The sequence below is a fragment of the Podarcis melisellensis genome (assembly GCF_964234715.1).
Source record: "Podarcis melisellensis genome assembly, chromosome: Z".
Lineage (NCBI taxonomy): Eukaryota > Metazoa > Chordata > Lepidosauria > Squamata > Lacertidae > Podarcis > Podarcis melisellensis.
Window position 1 is genome coordinate 23,738,227 of NC_138547.1, and position 18,518 is coordinate 23,756,744.

The following is an 18,518-nucleotide window of genomic DNA, read 5'->3' on the forward strand; positions in this document are numbered from 1 at the left end:
AAATCCTTTAAATATCTAGGTTTATGCTTTACTTCGTGGGACACAGGCAGCGCTGTGGGCTAAACCACAGAGCCTAGGACTTGCCAATCAGAAGGTTGGCAGTTCGAATCCCAGTGACTGGGTGAGCTCCCGTTGCTCGATCCCTGCTCCTGCCAACCTAGCAGTTTGAAAGCACATCAAAGTGCAAGTAGATAAATAGGTACCGCTCTGGCGGGAAGGTAAACGGCATTTCCATGCACTGCTCTGGTTGGCCAAAAGTGGCTTAGTCATGCTGGCCACATGACCCAGAAGCTATATGCCTGCTCCCTCGGCCAATAAAGCAAGATGAGCGCCGCAACCCCAGAGTAGGTCACGACTGGACCTAATGGTCTGGGGTCCCTTTACCTTTATGCTTTTGTTCAACTGGGAATTGGAATAATCGCTTTGTAAATAGAAATAAATTTCGGCTATTAATACAGTGATCTGTCTATCAAGGTTCTATTGGAATAAAGGAGGTAGACAGATGGTCCCAACTGCTAAAATTTATGAAACCAGTCATTTCACAAATCTGTTATGGTGTACAAAATGGGGGATCTTGTACAAAAATGAATCTGGAAATACCCCAAAATAAATATATTAGTGTTATTTTGTAGCTTCCCAGGCAACTGAGTCTTCCATTTTCTGTTTGGAAGCTGGTTTTTGTTCATTGAAGGCCAGTGTGCATATCCTTAGGTAATGGCTAACATTTAAAAGGGGAGTGGGGCCTGTTTTAGTGACATGCTACAATAGAGCAACCTCACACTGGAATCAGGAAATTTGTAGAATTTACAAATTATTGATAAGCATGACCTTTCTTTGAACATTCTGAATTCTTTAGACTTTGAGATGGACTTTGAGATGTATTGACAACACTTCTGCCTGTCTGTCCAAATGTGCCCCTTGGTATGACAAACTACCCATTCAAACTCCTTGCCCTCACTATGTAACCAGCACTACTAATATCAAATGGAAAAAAAGCCTTTCCATCTCTGCAGCTCCAGTCTATGCACTCTGCTATAGCTGAAGGACACTGTCCCAAGATCCCCTATGAGAAGGGCATTTGTTCATGCAGAAGTAATGTGCCTGACGACTTACCCCACTGCTTACTGGTTTGCCCAATCTATGAGAATTTATGAGCAGCATTGTTCAGAGATTTAAATCTCCCAGATGGGAGATTGATTGGGTATTTGATTAACTTTTTTTATTAGGCGACAAGTCTGGGCCTAATCGTCAGGGGTCCCTTTACCTTTTTAAGTGGCTTATTTTGCTTTTAGAGCTGCAATTTTAAGGAGAAAAGTTTGTCGGGGTGATAATTTAAATTCTTCAAGGGAGCAAACTCTTATCTGAGAGGATGTCTGGTTTTAATAATTATTTTAAATGCATTTCATCCTGTTTTGATTCTGTTTTGCCTATTTATTTATTTTTGTAATGGCTTCAGGGACAACTAAATACTAAAAATAAAGTATACAACAAACTTTGCAATTCGCTTAGGGTTCCAGAAATCAGTAATAATGTATCAGCATGTAATCAAACCAAGGGATCATTCACAATGTTTGGGAAGAATTCACCTCTCAGAGACAACTTCTTATGACACTAGCGTGCTGTGGTTCGATAACATGGTTTGGGAAACATTGCTCCCAAATCAGGCGACACGATAAGCATGTGGGTACTTTTTCAAGAAGTACAAAAACATATTGTTGTGAGTTTCGGGAGTGGATTAGTCCCTAATTTCTGTGGTCCTGGATCCACAAGGTTAAAATCTAATGGAAGACTCCATTGTTGAACTAACCAGGCAAGTTTCTTTATGAGAGACTGGCCATCATTACCACCTAAGGACTGACAAAGGAAATGATGGTGCCCTCTGGGAAAATGGGTGGACCCCCTCCCACACCTGACTGTCCATGAGAAAGACAAAAGGCAGGGGGCACCTATATGTGTGAGCTGGAAGCAGGCTGCAGGCAGAAACCAGAGAATGAGAGCCATGCTTAATCCAAGGCTGTGGCAATGGGAGAAGCAAGACCTTAGCATGCTAGTGCTGTGAGCCCCTCCATCGTAGGCTCAGTTTAAATATACCATTTATCCTAAAGACACCACAGTCTCCACTGTCTCTCATTCCAAGAAAAACAAATCCTGGACAAGTGCTTGGAAACTTTGGAATCTTGCACAGCTTGGAGTTTGGGGTGGTATGCAACTTTTTTATTTTATTTTAACGAACATGTTTGAATTCCTTGCTGAAAGATCTGCCACAGCAAATAAACATTTGCTCCGTAAGACACTGAGTGACATCTGAGCAACTACAACCAATTTCTTTTTTCATGCCCTTCTTGAGGAATCCATTAAAATGTCCCAAAGGGAGCTGTCATTCATTATGTGAAGATGTTAAATAGCAGCCCAAGGCACAGACTGGAACCTCATTTCGTGAAGTATTTCAAAACTGCCAGCTTTAGCTTAAGGTGCAGCTTCAGGGGACAGTGTTCAAAGTGCAGCACCCTGCATGCTCCCCTAGGAAATGTATGCTTGCAGGATACAAGGGAGATCTGACAAAAATACAGGAAGTAGATTTGTTGCCTTCCATGATGCTTTAGGTAAAATACATTTTTCTTCCTGGCCTGTATGAGAGATGGTTCTAGAGCCAAAATCTGAAAATCATGAGAATGTCAGAACTGATTTCCTTTTGATTTTTTTGGGGGGGGGGGTATTTCAATCCACATACAGTGGTACCTCTGGATACATACTTAATTCGGTCCAGAGGTCCGTTCTTAACCTGAAACTGTTCTTAACCTGAAGCACCACTTTAGCTAATGGGACCTCCTGCTGCCACTGTGCCACTGGAGCATGATTTCTGTTCTCATCCTGAAGCAAAGTTCTTAACCCGAGGTACTATTTCTGGGTTAGCAGAGTCTGTAACCCGAAGTGTCTGTAACCTGAAGCGTCTGTAACCTGAGGTACCACTGTAGTTTATACTATTGAAATTGCTTCCACAGAGGGCAGTGATGGTCACCAACCTGGATGGCTTTAAAATATGATCATGGAGGAGAGAGCTATCAGTGGCTACTACCCTGAGGTTACCAGATTTATTTCAATGAATCCGGGGATACTTTAATCAATCAATCAATCAATTAAATAGTACATGTTCAGGAGGTTGATGCTGCAGCGATGTCGGTGGCAGAGGGGCGACCACTGCCTTGACCTCAACCACCACATTTCCCCTTCCTCCAAGGCTTCTATCTCCTTTTCCCATGAGCCTGGGCAGCCCCTGAGTTGTTGGCTCTTCGTTGGAGCTTCCTCACTCCCAACATCTCCCCAGGTCCCCCTCTCCATTCCCTGCTACTCATCAGATCTCTCTGAGGGTCCTGGAGAGGAAGTGGTGCACAATGCGTTAGGCATGGAAGGCGGAGAAGGAGGGCCAAGAGCAGTGGCACCGACAAGGCTCAGGCAGCGCGATGCCTCCCTTCCCATTGGAGCAGCTCCAATCCCATTCCTACTTGCATGCAAGCAGGAGAGGGCAGGGATCTCTCAGCTGGGAAGGGAGGCTTCCCGTTATCTAACTGAGAGATCCCTGCCCTGCTTCTGCTTGCATGCAAGTAGGAGTTGGGAGGCTGCTCTGATAGGCAGCATGAAGCCTCCCTTCACAGCTTAGTTGCTGGGGTCAGGGAAGGTGGAGGCAGCTCGGAAGCTAGATCTTAGAGTCCCTGCACCATCATCATATGGGGACTTCCGAGCAGCTCCTGATTTTAGATGAAATCCAGGGACATTCCAGGGATGGAATTTGTCCGGGGACTTATTCGCAAATCCGGGGACTGTCCCTGGGAAATGGGGACGTCTGGTAACCCTATACAACCCTATGATGGCTATGCTTTGCCTTCAGGGACAGAGGAAAAACAGTGATACCTTGGGTTACAGACGCTTCAGGTTACAGACGCTTCAGGTTCCAGACTCCGCTACCCCAGAAATAGTACCTCAGGTTAAGAACTTTGCTTCAGGATGAGAACAGAAATCGTGTGGCGGCGGCATGGCAGCAGGGGGAGGCCGCATTAGCTAAAATGGTACCTCAGGTTAAGAACTGTTTCAGGTTAAGAATGGACCTCCAGAACGAATTAAGTTCTTAACCCGAGGTACCACTGTAATGCTTCTCAATATCCGTTGCTGGAAACCACAGGAAGGAAGAGTGCTCTTGTGTTCAAATCATGCTTGAGGGTTTCCCCACAGATATCTGGTTGGCCGCTATGAAAACCAGGTACTAGACAAGGTGGATCATTGATCTAATTCAGCAGACTCTTCTTATGGAACAGCTCCTTGCAATGCTTTTATTGTGACACATCACCCACAAAATAAGTGCTAAAAGGCACAGAATTGTAACAGCAATGTATAAATGAGAAGAGGTCTAAAGTAAAGTAGACAAAATATTATCAAATTCACAAAGAGTACATTTCAGCAAGGCTTGCAATACAGCACAAACATAATTATTATTGCGTTAAAGAATGTTCTAAGCAACTGACAGCAGACAGGCTTCCAGATAAGGTCCTGTTTTGAAGGACTTCCTCGGTTGATAACAGGAAAAAACAAATTCCCCATGAGGAATTGATACCCAAATGTCAGCCCAAAAATGCACCTCCTCAAGAACGTTTCAAGGTCCTGATTCCAGTTTTCATAACTGGGAGCATGTGAGAAAAAAAAAATCTACTGAGGGTAAACCAAACAAGATTATAACTAGTTTATACTAAATTAGAAAAAATGTGGTGCTTGATGAAAGAAAAACCGTGTGAACTGTGCCTGCCTGACTTGACAATTAAAATTAAGGGAACATTTTGGCAGTAACAATCAAAAGGCCCATTTCCATCCAAGTTGTCAATTTGTACTGGTCATACCTAATCCTTTTATCCAGGTATGTGAATAATAGGTATTTTGAGACACTGAACAGCTTGAGAAAGTGCCTTCTAAAAGATTTGTCTAAGGAAGATCAGTCTGCTTTGAACAATTCGACCAAGGATCAGTCTGGAGCAAGGGTCAGCAACGTGCGTCCCATGGGCCAGAAGCAGCCCATGGAGGCCATTTAACTGGCCCAAGAGCTGCCCCCAGAACCAACATGCCCGCTTGGTGAGTCCCAGCGCTAAACTGGCACAGCATGGTACAAGGACTCTCTTCTGCAGCTCCAGAAATCGCTTCTGCGCAGGCGCAGACACCAGAAATCGCTTCTGCGCAGGCGTGATTTTCAGCATCTGGGCATGCGCGATTTTCGGCACTGCGCTGTGCCGGTCCGGCCCACGGAGGATCTCCACAGGAGTGATCCAGCCCAGGCAAGGTAAACCTTGCCAACCCCTGGTTTGGAGTAATTAAGGAGGCAGATGAAGGTAGAACAATTGTATTATTAGATAGAGATAATTATTTAAAAGAGGTGTTTGGATAGGCACTCTGAAGGCACCATCTTGTCCTTTGCAAGATGTATTGTGTCAGCCTTTGATTGTGAAGATAGTACAGTGGTACCTTGGGTTACATACGCTTCAGGTTACAGACTCTGCTAACCCAGAAATAGTACCTCGGGTTAAGAACTTTGCTTCAGGATGAGAACAGAAATTGTGTGGCAGCGGCGGGAGGCCCCATTAGCTAAAGTGGTGCTTCAGGTTAAGAACAGTTTCAGATTAAGAACGGACCTCCAGAATGAATTAAGTACTTAACCCTAGGGACCACTGTACATAGTCAGCATGGCTTGTAGCCAATGATAGCCTTGTCCTCAATGAATTTGTCTAGTCCTCTTATAAAGCCATCCCAGTTGATGGCCATTACTACTTCTTGTGCAAAGGAATTCCATAGGGTAACTCAGTTTGTGCATGTGTGATGCATCTCTGTATACACAGAAATGTGATGCACCTTTCAGTGTCTTCACACTTTAACACACACACCCTCCCCCACACACAAACACATCTAATTTCATTCTGAAACTGAATCTCTTATCTGAATCTCCTAGTCCCACACAGACCAGGATGTCCTTACTGGGTGGCTGCTACTGATGTCTCTCACAGCCCTGGCCCTGGTGGCAGATGCAGGAAGTGCTGGGTAGAACAAAAATGTCTCGTGTCTCCCACCTCAAAATGAAAAGCTCAATGGAATGACAAAAGTCTTCATGACTTACCTCAAAGCCTTTAGAGGGGTTCTACAACCTGAAAAGGCCCTGACCTACATCTCAGCCAGTTAGAGCTCCATTGACAAAAGGAGATGGAAGCAATGCTTTAGATCAGGGATAGCCATTATTATGTCCTCCAGCTGTTGTTGTGTGCCAATTCCCATAACCCCTGATCACTGACCATGCTGGTCAAGGCAGATGGAGGATGGTGTCCAACAACATCTAGATGGTACCATATTGGCTATACCCTGCCTTAAATGAAAGCAGTGATTGGAAAGACAGTTTGTTTCCCCCACACATTTAGTGGCAAGTCCATTCCAATTTCACTTGGGCATCTTGTGGTTGTGGTGAGGCCTCTTTCTAACACTGCTGTCATCAGAACCTTCTATGTGATGGCAAGGAGGCAACCAGTAGAAAGGCCTGGGTATATCACTTCCTCAGGCAATGTCCTCAGCAGATAGCAAATGAAGGAAGATCCATCCATGTATCAGGTACCCAGCCTGTCCCGCTGTAGCCGTATCCCATTCTTCAGCAAAGAGATGCAATGTCTTCTCTCCCTAAGAGATTTGCATTTCTGTCACTTGCAGTTATGGCCTGCTCTTAACACAGGCTGTCACTTTCAATCACATTGCGTGGCATGGAACCCAATGCAATTGAACATGGCACGGCAGCTATAATGGAATTTAGCCTATCAGAATTCTCTCTTCCACACTGTTCACGGTGGAAGGTGTGAGGGGAATTCCAATCTGCCTGAGGAACATCACACAAAGAATTATCACTGACTACAGCCTTGGCAGGTCTGTATCGGATTACAATCCTCACAAATCAGATGTTTAATTGTGCGTAGTCATCAGACCATCAGAAAACAAAAGTTCAGCAAGGTAATATTAGTAAAAGTTAACTCACAGCCAGTTAAAGCTACCGTATCTGCAGCATAAAGGAACTTAAAATGTCAAAATTCCCTGGCAGATCACAATACAGTTTTTTTAAAAGTCCCTCTCTTAGCAAATGTTAAAATAAAATAAAATGAATTATGCAGTTCTGAAATAAAATTATGCTAAACTTAAATGAATAAAAACATAAAATGAACTCAAAATTCTGAATCTCCCCAGTAAGACACAGAATTCATTCTTAAGAGCTTCCCTCATTATCAGTTGCTGCAAATAGAAAATGTGTAGTTCTCACATGTGTGTATTTATCTTGTTCAATACTGGACTAGAATGAGACTCTGCTGAATCTGATTGGATATATTTATCTGCCAGGGTAATCAGCTTAAAATGCAGTGGATCTCTAGCTCAGCTGGATAATTCCTGCCTCACCTGGCACTAAATCTTCACCCTCAGCTCAGGTGTTAACTTATTCCTGTCAGCTCAGCATTCTGGGATTGGCTTTCTGGGGGTGTGGTGGGGTAGGACCAGGAAGGGAATACATGGGCTGCATCCTAAGCCCATTCAGCTCAGTCATGTGACCTGGCAGCCCAGCAATAAACAAGGTTTTAAAGGCTTGTTTTTCCCTGCCAGACTGAGGCAAAGCAGCAGCCCCACTGCTGAAAGAGGTTTGGATCTGGTGTAACCTTATGCTGGTGTAACTTACACTGCCTTGCTTTTTGCCAGTTTATTATGCATAGGATTTACTCCCTGGTCTGCTTTTCAAGACAAACCACTTCACAAAGCAGAGTGCAGCATACTCTTAATACATCAGTCCATAAAATCAACAATACATCATTTAAAATTACAAATAAAATAGGAATAGTAGCAGGAAAAACCTCAGTTAAAAACACACTTCACCAAAATTAACCAAATGCATACTCAGATAAAGGATTCATTAGGATCCCCCTAAAGCCCAGTAAAGAGGGGCTATATCAGGAAAGGGGAACCTCAGGCAATGGGGTTGAATGTGGCCCAACTTCACAATCTCCTTGAGTATGATATATCAGGTCCTCCTCCCAGAGGGCACATGTTGTGGTGTGATCATCAGGACTGACCTCATTGTTGTGGGTGGGAGCGATTGGACAGCCACAACAACCCACTTGGAGATCCCTCGGTCGCTGGGCAGATATGGCCAATGGGAATGTTGTGAATTAACCAAGGGATCTTTATCTTCCGCTGCACATTACATTGAGCTTCCTCTTTTTCACTTTGTGCACTGGTTCACCCGCCCACCTACCTCTATATTTAGGGCCTTGCTTTGCCTTGCTATGCTGTTGTGGGTCGTCTGCTGTTGGGGCAGGGGCCTGGTAGGAATTTTCCCATTTGGCTGATTGGCAGGTGCCACTTTGGTTTTGCCTGCCGCGTAGTAAAGTTTGGCAGTTAGGCATTGGTTAAATGGTGGTTTGGAGGGGTGGTTTATGAACCTCCAACAGCAAGAGGTATTCTGTTAAAGGAATCCAGGGACTCGCCGTGCTTGTCATCCCCTTTTTTTTGGGGGGGGGGGGGTTGGACCATGCAAGAGTCCCTGGGAGCCGTACCAACACTCCCCCATGGTGTTTACCTGCACTGACGATATGGTGGGGCCCAGTCGTCAGTGCTGTGTCCTGCAGATGTCAGGCGCAGCCTAGTCGAACCAATGCCTAAACAAACCACTCACTTTCTGTAATCAATAAAGTTGCAGCTGAAATTATGCCAATAACCTAAAACTAAATTCTGTGTCATGTGTGAATTTATTTATTATTGAGGTAGCTCCTGGGGGTATTCACAGGCAAACTATTTTTGCCTGACTGGAATGTGTCCTTGAACTCTGATAATGCCTCTGGCATGACTGGACGAAGGACAGAAGTGATTGTGTGAAAGTGTGTGAGTGTGTAGCCTACTAAATGCAAGTGAAATTTACATCCATTTTTCCATGCACTTTTGCCTCTGCCCCTGCACACTATTGGAACATAGCTCCTACTAGAGGATTGTGTACAGCTCAGTTCTAACAGCAGGCAGGAATCTTGATGTGGGAAGGTGATAAACACTGGAGAAAGCTGGGAAGCAAAGCTTAAATATTGTAACTGTGAGCATTCTAGTTAGGTTAAGTGGGAGTAGAAATAAAATGGAACAAATAATGGGCCCCCAGGACTAGCCTTTTCAATCAGTTCTTATTTCCCTAGAGACGCTCAGCTTTTCTAATGGCTTTTCAAACAATCTGCTTCGCATCCTTTAATTTTGCTTGTCCTGAGCTCCTGGAAAAGGCATCAAGTGTATGATACATCTGTATCTCATTCTTTCCTCTCCCAGCTGGCTATCAAGAGGAGCTACAGGACACTTCTTGCCATCTTTTATACTAGCTGGATTATATTCATTACCAGCCCCAGGGACACAATACTACCCCAATGGCTGACTCAAGATCATTTGTACTGAAAATAGGACAGAACTCTTCATACGATTCTTCCTGCCAAGATTACTTAACTGCATCTTTATTTCAGCTTCCAGATGCTCTCTTTCTCCTGGGTCACAAAGGATGGTCTTGTGAGTCCAGCATCAGGACATTGCGAGTTGTGTGTTCTGGATTATGAATAGGGCTGACCCAACCATGATGCAACCACCTCAGGGGTCAGGATCCACAGCAGCAGCAGATCTGGCCTACAAGAAATGCATTGCCCGCTGCTGCTGCTGCTGCTGCTGCTGCTGCTGCTGCCGCCACTACTGTGGTGATGGTGACAGCTGTGGCACACTCTATAGCAGCTTCTTGACTAATAGAGAGTGCTGCTGGCTTCCTCACAGCTGTGTTCTCAGTGTAGACTTTCCCTCTCTCTTGTTCCTCATGTAGTTCTTCACTCATGCCTTTTTCTGTGGTGGAGGAGGGCGGGATGGCATTCTGCAGTTCACCTCAGGTGTCAAAATGTCTTATGAGATGGATGAGCTTTGGCTTATGGGTACTTATGGCTCAGGAAAATATTTTCTTGATGGACCAGTACCTTCCAGGTTGGTAGGAAAGGCCATAGCTTCAATCCCAGATATCTAGCTCCAAGCATTGGGTAGCAGTTATTAGGAAAGGCCTCTGCTTGAGACCCTGAATAAACACTGGTGGGAAAATAGATGATTCTGACCTTTCTGATGAGACTTCTCATGTCTATTTAGAGTTGGGTGGGATCCTGAGGATCATCGATTCCAACCCTCTGCAATGCAGGAATATGCAGCTGTCCTATAAGGGGATCAAACCTACAACCTTGGCATTATCAGCACCATGCTCAAATCAGCTGAGCTATAGTGTCTCTCCTAGATGGAGACTCAGTGCAATGCAGCCTTCTCAGTCTCTAAATGGGGGAGATGTTTTTGTCCTGCTGCAAAATATATTATATGTGCTGTGGTAACAGTTTAGATGGGACAAACACAAGTACCACAGCAGCATCAAGATGCAAATAATTTAAATAATGAACTTGTAAGGGGAGACTGGCACTGTTAGAGGTGCCACATAATACCCATTCCACATTTGTAAGAGCACATTCTTATAGTGTGGCAGTGCCTACACTTTGGAACTCCCTGCCTATGGATATCAAGCAGGCTCCTGTGATCTTTTTTGGTGCCTGCCAAAAACAGAGGCAATTATCTGTTGGATTGTTGATGCTGTGAGCATCTTACGCTTAGGTTGTATATATACCCTAAAGCACCACAATCTCTGATGACCTTCATTCCAAGGAAATGAAACCCTGGGTACGTTCCTGGAGATTGGGGTGGCGTGTACTATAAATATCGGGGAAGATGTATATACTGCTTGATCACAAAGTTCTCTAAGCAGTGTACAAATAAAATTATACATAAAACATGTCTTAAACCCGCAAACCCATTAAAACAAATAGATTTAAAAGGGTTGTCCTTAAAAACAAAACAAAAAACAATAACAATTTAAAAATAAATATAGGTACCTAAACCATGTGTCTGGATGGTCTTGCCAAAACTGAAATGCTTTCAGGCATCTAAAACAATAATTGGAGGGTGCCTGCTTAAGGCTCTGCTTGCCACACTTCTGTTTGCCTGGAAGCTTTCCCCCAGGAAAACCTCTGGTTTAGTGCTGAATCAGAACAAATGGCAGTCAAGTTTTCTGCAGATTGCCACTGATTAGTACTAAGAAGTGGGTTTTCTGGGGGAAAGTAGTAGGGCAAAGGCAAAACCACTTGGACAGGCATGGGACGTGCAGAAGGATGGACAAGCCCTTAATACCAATAGGCAAGGAGTTCTCTGATCACCTGTGCTGCCACACTATAAGGAACTGCAAATGCAGAATGGACATTATGTTACACAACGCAAATCCTGTGGATTGAATATAAAGGAATTCCAGGAAGTGTAGCTGGTAGGAAGCTGTGCTGCTTTCTGAAATAAAAACAACAAGGCCACCATAAAATGTCTCAACAGCAAATACCACCAGCAGCCAAAAATTTAAATGCATGGAAAAGAGGCACATATTTGTATAGCACTAGGCAGTGGGTGGCACTGTGGGTAAAAAGCCTCAGCACCTAGGGCTTGCCGATCGAAAGGTTGGCGGTTCGAATCCCCGCGGCGGGGTGCGCTCCCATTGCCCGGTCCCAGCGCCTGCCAACCTAGCAGTTCGAAAGCACCCTCGGGTGCAAGTAGATAAATAGGGACCGCTTTCTAGTGGGAAGGTAAACGGCGTTTCCGTGTGCAGCTCTGGCTCGCCAGAGCAGCGATGTCACGTTGGCCACGTGACCCGGAAGTGTCTTCGGACAGCGCTGGCCCCTGGCCTCTTGAGTGAGATGGGCGCACAACCCCAGAGTCTGGCAAGACTGGCCCGTACGGGCAGGGGTACCTTTACCTTTAGGCAGACTTCACTAGGAACAGCAGTTACCAGATGGTGAGCCTCCTGAAAAGGGGCCGCCTTTTTCTTCTTGTGGTGTGTGCTCAGAGGAGGTCCTCTGCTGAGGACCTCAAGGTCCAGATAGTCTCTTATAAGAACTTATATAAGAACTGTTTTGGTTCAAGGTCCCAGATCACCCTGGGTCAGACTGGGGCCATTCTGAAGTGGGCCCTGACTTGGATTGGGGAAGCCCTGCACAGGCAGTGTAAAATAGCATAGTTTTATTCCCCCAAAAGGCTAGCCCATGGTTCTTAAAGCATCCCCCTGCAGCTCTTTCAAGAGAGCACAAGCCTTCTTTTTAATACTTACAGTATATGATCATTTGGTTTTTCTTTCAATACTGGATATTTTATTCTTATTCTTGTTGTACACTGAAATGTTGGGCATTGCTAAAGAAAATCAAATAACTCATTACAGGGCGTAAATCCTGTCTACAACCTGCTATGTGGCATCGTTTGCACAGCTGGTGGTAAAAGTTAGAGCTGCTTTTGTGAAAATCAATCCCTCATCATGGCAGAATGATAACTCTGAGATCCAGTGGTGTCCCTGCAAATTTGATTCACCTCTCCCCTTTTTATTACAGCTTTACAGTTATTGCTGTGTTTTGTGTCTGTGGTCAACTTGACATTAAGTGCTGAGATTCACAGCATAATCCTACAGGTGTCCATTCAAAAGCAAGTCATTGTGATCTCTTTATTTTCAGCCAGCAGATCATTTTATAACAATGGACAATAGCCTCAATAAAAACACACGTTAATACATTTGAAAAGCACAGAATAATAATGTTAAATAGTATATGGATTGTTACATGCCACCCCAATCTCCACAGCAGTATGAGATTCCATGGTTATAGGTACTTACCCAAGGTTTGTGTTTTCTTTGAAAATAAGGCACTCTGAGCACATGCTTAGCTTACCTCTTGAGCGATCCAACACGGTTGGCATGTCAGACTCACTAAGGATTGGGCAGCCTAAGTGCTGAGACACACTTTTTTTTGGCTGGGCAATCCGCCAGCAGATCACGAAGCAATTGCCAGATAAAGCCACTGACTAATTTATGGGATGTGACAGCAGGGAAAGCAGCTAAGAGCACTTCATTGTGCCTAAGGCGAATACTAACATCAACCTTTAGCAGCTGGGAGGATGTACTGATGGGGTTTCTGAATGGTACTCCATCTTTCAAAGCTGTCATAAAAAACCCAAAACCCTTTGGCCTCCTCTTAATCTTCCCAAATGCCTGTCATGTTTTTATCCCTTCTGCTGGAACCTCTGTTGGAAATTCTGGGCTTTGACACAGACTGGCAGTGCTAATGATAGGTACTGTGCATTGAAACATCAGGGACATGGTCCTTAACTCATCTGAGTCTTTATCATACAATTGCAGAGACGGGAAGTTTAGTTCCTTGACATATCAGTCCTGGGGAAACTTGGAGTGTGGCTGGTAGCATTTCCTATTATCTTCCTTCACACAGCTTTGTATTCTCTGAATGGATTCCATTTCACAGATCATTCATCCTGGGTTATAATCAGATTAGGTTACTGAGTTTAGTGTGAGCATTTTTGGGATTGTGGCTGACCAAGATGACCAAAAGTCTGGAAACCAAGCCTTTTGAGGAATGGTTGAGGAAGTTGGATCTGTTTAGCCTGGATAAGTGGAGACTGAGAGGAGATGTGTCCAGGACACATTCCAGCCAAGGAAGGTGCAAGGCAGGTCCAGTGAAGGGTGTGGTTTGAGAGGAGGGGTATGGCCTGGGAAGTGTCCTGAAGATTAGATAGTGAAGGCTGGAGGGCAACATTCAGTCCATGGGCCAAGTTCCCCACCCTTGCCCTGCATGCTTTCTATCCTCTGTTGAATTTTACTCCGTACATATTGATTACTCTGTGTAAGTTTTTGCTGCTGCTGTCCATCACTACTAGCTCTGAGGGTGCTGGTTTCAGACTTCAACTACATCAGTGGTTCCCAAAGTGGGTGGAAGCACCCCCCGGGGGGTTGTTGGATTACCTGAGGGGATGCTAAGAAGCAGGAAAGCAGCAGGTGGTCACTGGAGGTGTAAATGTCTATCAGACTTTGAAAAGCTGGTATTACTGGATCAAGTTCGTCAATCGCATTGAATTAAACTAAGTTGTTTTAATTGGCTTTTAAACAAATGTGCAATTAATTGTTACTGCTATGAATTTTATTATGCTATTATTTTTCTTAGTGGGTTGTGCAAAGTGCTGTTCTGAATAATGTTTTTTATAGAGCAGGGAAGGGGTCACTGAGGATGCATTTATGGAAACTGTAGCATAAAAAAAAAGGGAGCCATTGAAGTATAGCATCTTCCCCCCCCCCCTCCACCCCACATTTTCCCCAAAGTTATCACCTCCTTCCCCACATCTATCACACACGATTCACCTTTAGCTAGGGCTTTTTAAAATTATCATTATTTCAATCTGGCTGATTTTCATCTTTTGTTAATACACTTGTTTTATCGAGAGAAGCTGTGAGTTGGTTTGGCACCAAAGCATTACAGGAAAACTAGAAACACAGAGAACACATACCTGGGAAAAGGCAGCAAGCAAATTTAACATGACACCAGATTCACCCAGGAACAAAGCAGGGCAAGAAATGGAAGTGAAGGGTGGCCCATCTTAGCAGAAATGAGACAAATGCATAGATAGAGCTTTCCCCCTCCCTTCTATGACCTGGCATCACCTCTGAGCTTTGGATTTGCTGTTACCACACAATAATAAGTTACATCTGGAGACTATGGAAATGGGCTCCCCTTGAAGAAATAGATCAGAGAGTTTCTATGAGCATTTATCAGGGCCCGCTTTCACTCTGCAAAGGAGCCTCTTTTATGTGCTGCTGCCCTCAAAGTCTCACTGCCTTTTCTCAGTACCTGTGGGTCTCTTTTCAAATGAAAGTGAGGAACAGGGGAGCAGGGAGGAAGCGGTGAGCATGTGGCTGGAACATGTAGACATCTGTCTTTATCCTAGTTAAGGATTTGGAGATCTAAGCGACTATTTGCCGTTTGCTGCTCCAATATCCTGGCTGCCGAGGTCACGTTGCTTCTGAAACAGCTTGCACAGTGAGGTTCCTGACAGGGATGACTGACAGCTGAAGAAGAATAATCCACTGTGGGAAGCTTGAAAGCCTTTCAAATACAACCCGCTTGCTTCTGGCTGGATACCATTAGTGGTTATTTCCACCCACCCCTTTTCCTTTTAAACGTCTAAGTTTAGGACGTAGCATTGGAGTCAAAGGTTTTAAAAGGGATATAGCAAGCAGTAAATGCTGCTGGATGTTTATCAAATTAGGGTACCCAAAATCAACTCGTCGGTAATAGTAAAGGAAAGCAAATCAGATCAGATCAACAGAATGTGATGAATAGAAAGGTTGTCCGGATATGGAAAATGCAACATTTTGTCATGTGGCAAACTCTGGGAATGAAATTATTGATGACTAAAGTTCCAGGAGTTGACATCTTAATTAGAGATCAGCTTCTTAGCAGGCAATGTAATCCTAATTACTAAAGGCCTTTGAACATGTAAGCCAGTGAAACTGTAATTGAATCAAACATGCAGGCCAATGGACTTGTGATTTTATTTATTTTTCTTCAATAAAAATTATATCCTGCCTTTCCTTTATTAAAAGAAAAACATCAAGGAGGCTAACAACATGTAAATAAAAACCATGTAAAAATAATTATAAAACAAATTACGGCATTGGCATGGCCTAAGGGTTTTGAACAAGTGCAAGGTCAGTGAACACTGAGTAGTAGAGAGGCTGGAGATTACCCACAGAGCAGACTCAAGGAGACCTCATTCTTCCCTAAAGCCCCACACAAAGTCTTGGAGTTGAGACTTCCCATCAGACCCACTGCCGCAGGGCATGTGGGGCAGCAAGAGAGGCCCAACTGAACTGGTCAGTGTCCCCTATTAGCTTACACCACAGAATGTCCTCCAAGATCTTCAATGCTCTGGCATTCTGTGTGGGGATGGGCAAATCTGTCATTCAGCTGTCACACTCACATTCCTTCAAAACTCAAGTGTTGTTGGCAATGAACCTTATGTCGCAAATTGCCACCTTTTTATGGGTTTGGTTCAGCTGCTTAATCCCCTTCACTGGTCTGATTTGTAGCATCTGGGGAAGGGGGGATAAGCAATCACAAAACCAAAGTCATTGGCTTGGCCAGCTGTGAGCCTCCTTGCCATTGTGCCACTGGCATCTAAAAAATGGGAGTGTTGTGTGTTATTGGGGGAACAGAGATCCCCCAGTTCCCTAGGTGCCAGATTTACCCTCTAGATTCTTGGATGCTGGGTTTAATCAGAGCTGACAGGCTAAGCTTGTTTTTCTGCCAGACAAATGGGCAGAAGGAGATGATGACCTTGCCTTTAGTTCATTGCAAAAGCCATCTTCAAGACAAAGACCCTACTGGTAACCAAGGGGGAGGTTGCCAGGGCAACATGGGTTTGATGTCACACCGAAATAAAAATTGTCCTTCTACACAGAGGGGTTTTTTGTTTGTTTGTTTGTTTTGGCAATGTGTTCTGGGAACAAGGAGGAGGAAGTAGGGAGAACTCCATGCGGCACTAGCTGGAGGAAGCCGGGGGCCATGACAGGCTGCTGCTTTGGACCCAAGCTCCCTTTAAGCTATGAGAGAAGCAGTGAGGGACACTCTTGAGGTGTAATGTTCTGCACCCCCTCCACTGAAAGCTTCCAGGTGTAAATATGTGTGAACAAACCATATTCCTAAGACCCTGCAGACTCTGCTGTGCCTTGAATTTCCAACGGGACCACAACCCTGGGTAAGTGCTGGAACCCCCTGAAATCTTGCTACTGCTCATCAGAGATTAGATGTAGTGTGTAAGAGGAGCTATGGTCAAGGAAAGGGTGACCAAAATGAGAAGGAGACTGGATTTCTTTCTTTATGATGAGCAGCTACAACAGCTGGAGTGTTTTAGTTTGGGATAGAGAGCAGGAAAGGTGAGAGCAGTAAAGAAATTTGTAAAATTATGTATGGCTTGGAGAAGTTGAATAGTCATTCCCTGGCCGCCTTGCCCCATAGTAGAAATCATGGTCATGCAATGAAAGAGATTGGGAGTTGAGCTGTGCAATGGATTCAGCCTAAGCCCAAATCAGATGATTCAGGCAGAGACAGCCCCAGATAGCTGTGAGTTGACTTGAAGTGGTCGGGAGCTGTCAGAGTGGTTGTGCATCAGGTGGGAAGAAGGAGTGCCTTCCCTGATGGGCTCTGGGGCACTGCAGGGAAGGCATTTGCAAAGCCTCACCCTGCAGGATTGAACCCTCAGTGAAGTTTGCCTTCTTCCCCCACCTGATTGCATGTTTAATTAGAGTTTTTAAAAATTCTAATTAAATATTTGCCCTGCCCCACTCCACCCCAAATTGATGCAGGGCCATATACAGGTCAGGTGTCTCTTGGTTTCAAATGGGATAGAAGGAGCTGTGCACAGCCCTCATGGGCAGGATACAGTAGTTGTTGTTGTTTAGTCATTTAGTCAGGTCCGACTCTTCGTGACCTGATGGACCAGAGCACGCCAGGCACTTCTGTCTTCCACTGCCTCCCAGAATTTCGTCAAATTCATGTTGGTCGCTTCTATAACACTGTCCAACCATCTTGTCCTCTGTCGTCCTCTATTCCTTGTGCCCTCAACCTTACCCAACATCAGAGTTTTTTCCAGAGAGTCTTCTCTTCTCATGAGGTGGCCAAAGCATTTGAGCCTCAGCTTCAGGGTCTGTCCTTCCAGTGAGCACTCACGGTTAATTTCCTTCAGAATGGGTAGGTTTGATCTTTTTGCAGTCCATGGGACTCTCAAGAGTTTCCTCCAGCACCACAATTCAAAAGCATCAATTCTTTGGTGATCAGCCTTCTTTGTGGTCCATCTCTCACTTCCATACATCACTACTTGGAAAACCCTAGCTTTAACTATACGTATCTTTGTCCACAAGGTAATGTTTCTGCATCTTGAGATGCTGTCTAGGTTTATCATCGTTTTTCTCCCATGAAGCAGGCGTCTTTTAATTTTGTGACTGCTGTCACCATCTGCCGTGATCATAGAGCCCAAGAAGGTAAAATCTGTCATTGCTTCCAATTCTTCCCCTTCTGTTTGTCAGGAGGTGATGGGACCAGTGGCCATGATTTTAGCTTTTTTGATGTTGAGCTTCAGACCATATTTTGCGCTCTTCTCTTTCACCCTCATTAAGAGGTTTTTTAATTCCTCCTTATTTTCTGCCATCAAAGTTGTGTCATCTGCATATCTGAGGTTGTTGATATTTCTTCCGGCAATCTTAATACCGGCTTGGGATTCATCCAGTCCAGCCTTTTGCATGATGTATTTGCTGTGTAAGTTGAATAAGCAATGGGATAATATACAATCTTGTCGTACTCCTTTCCCAATTCTGAACCAATCAGTTATTCCATACCCAGTTCTAACTGTTGCTTTTTGTTTCAAATAGAGGTGTCTCAGGAGACAGATAAGGTGGTCTGGCACTCCATAGTTTGCTGTGGTCCACACAGTCAAAGGCTTTTGCATAGTCAATGAAGCAGAAGTAAATGCTTTTCTGGAACTCTGGCTTTCTCTAT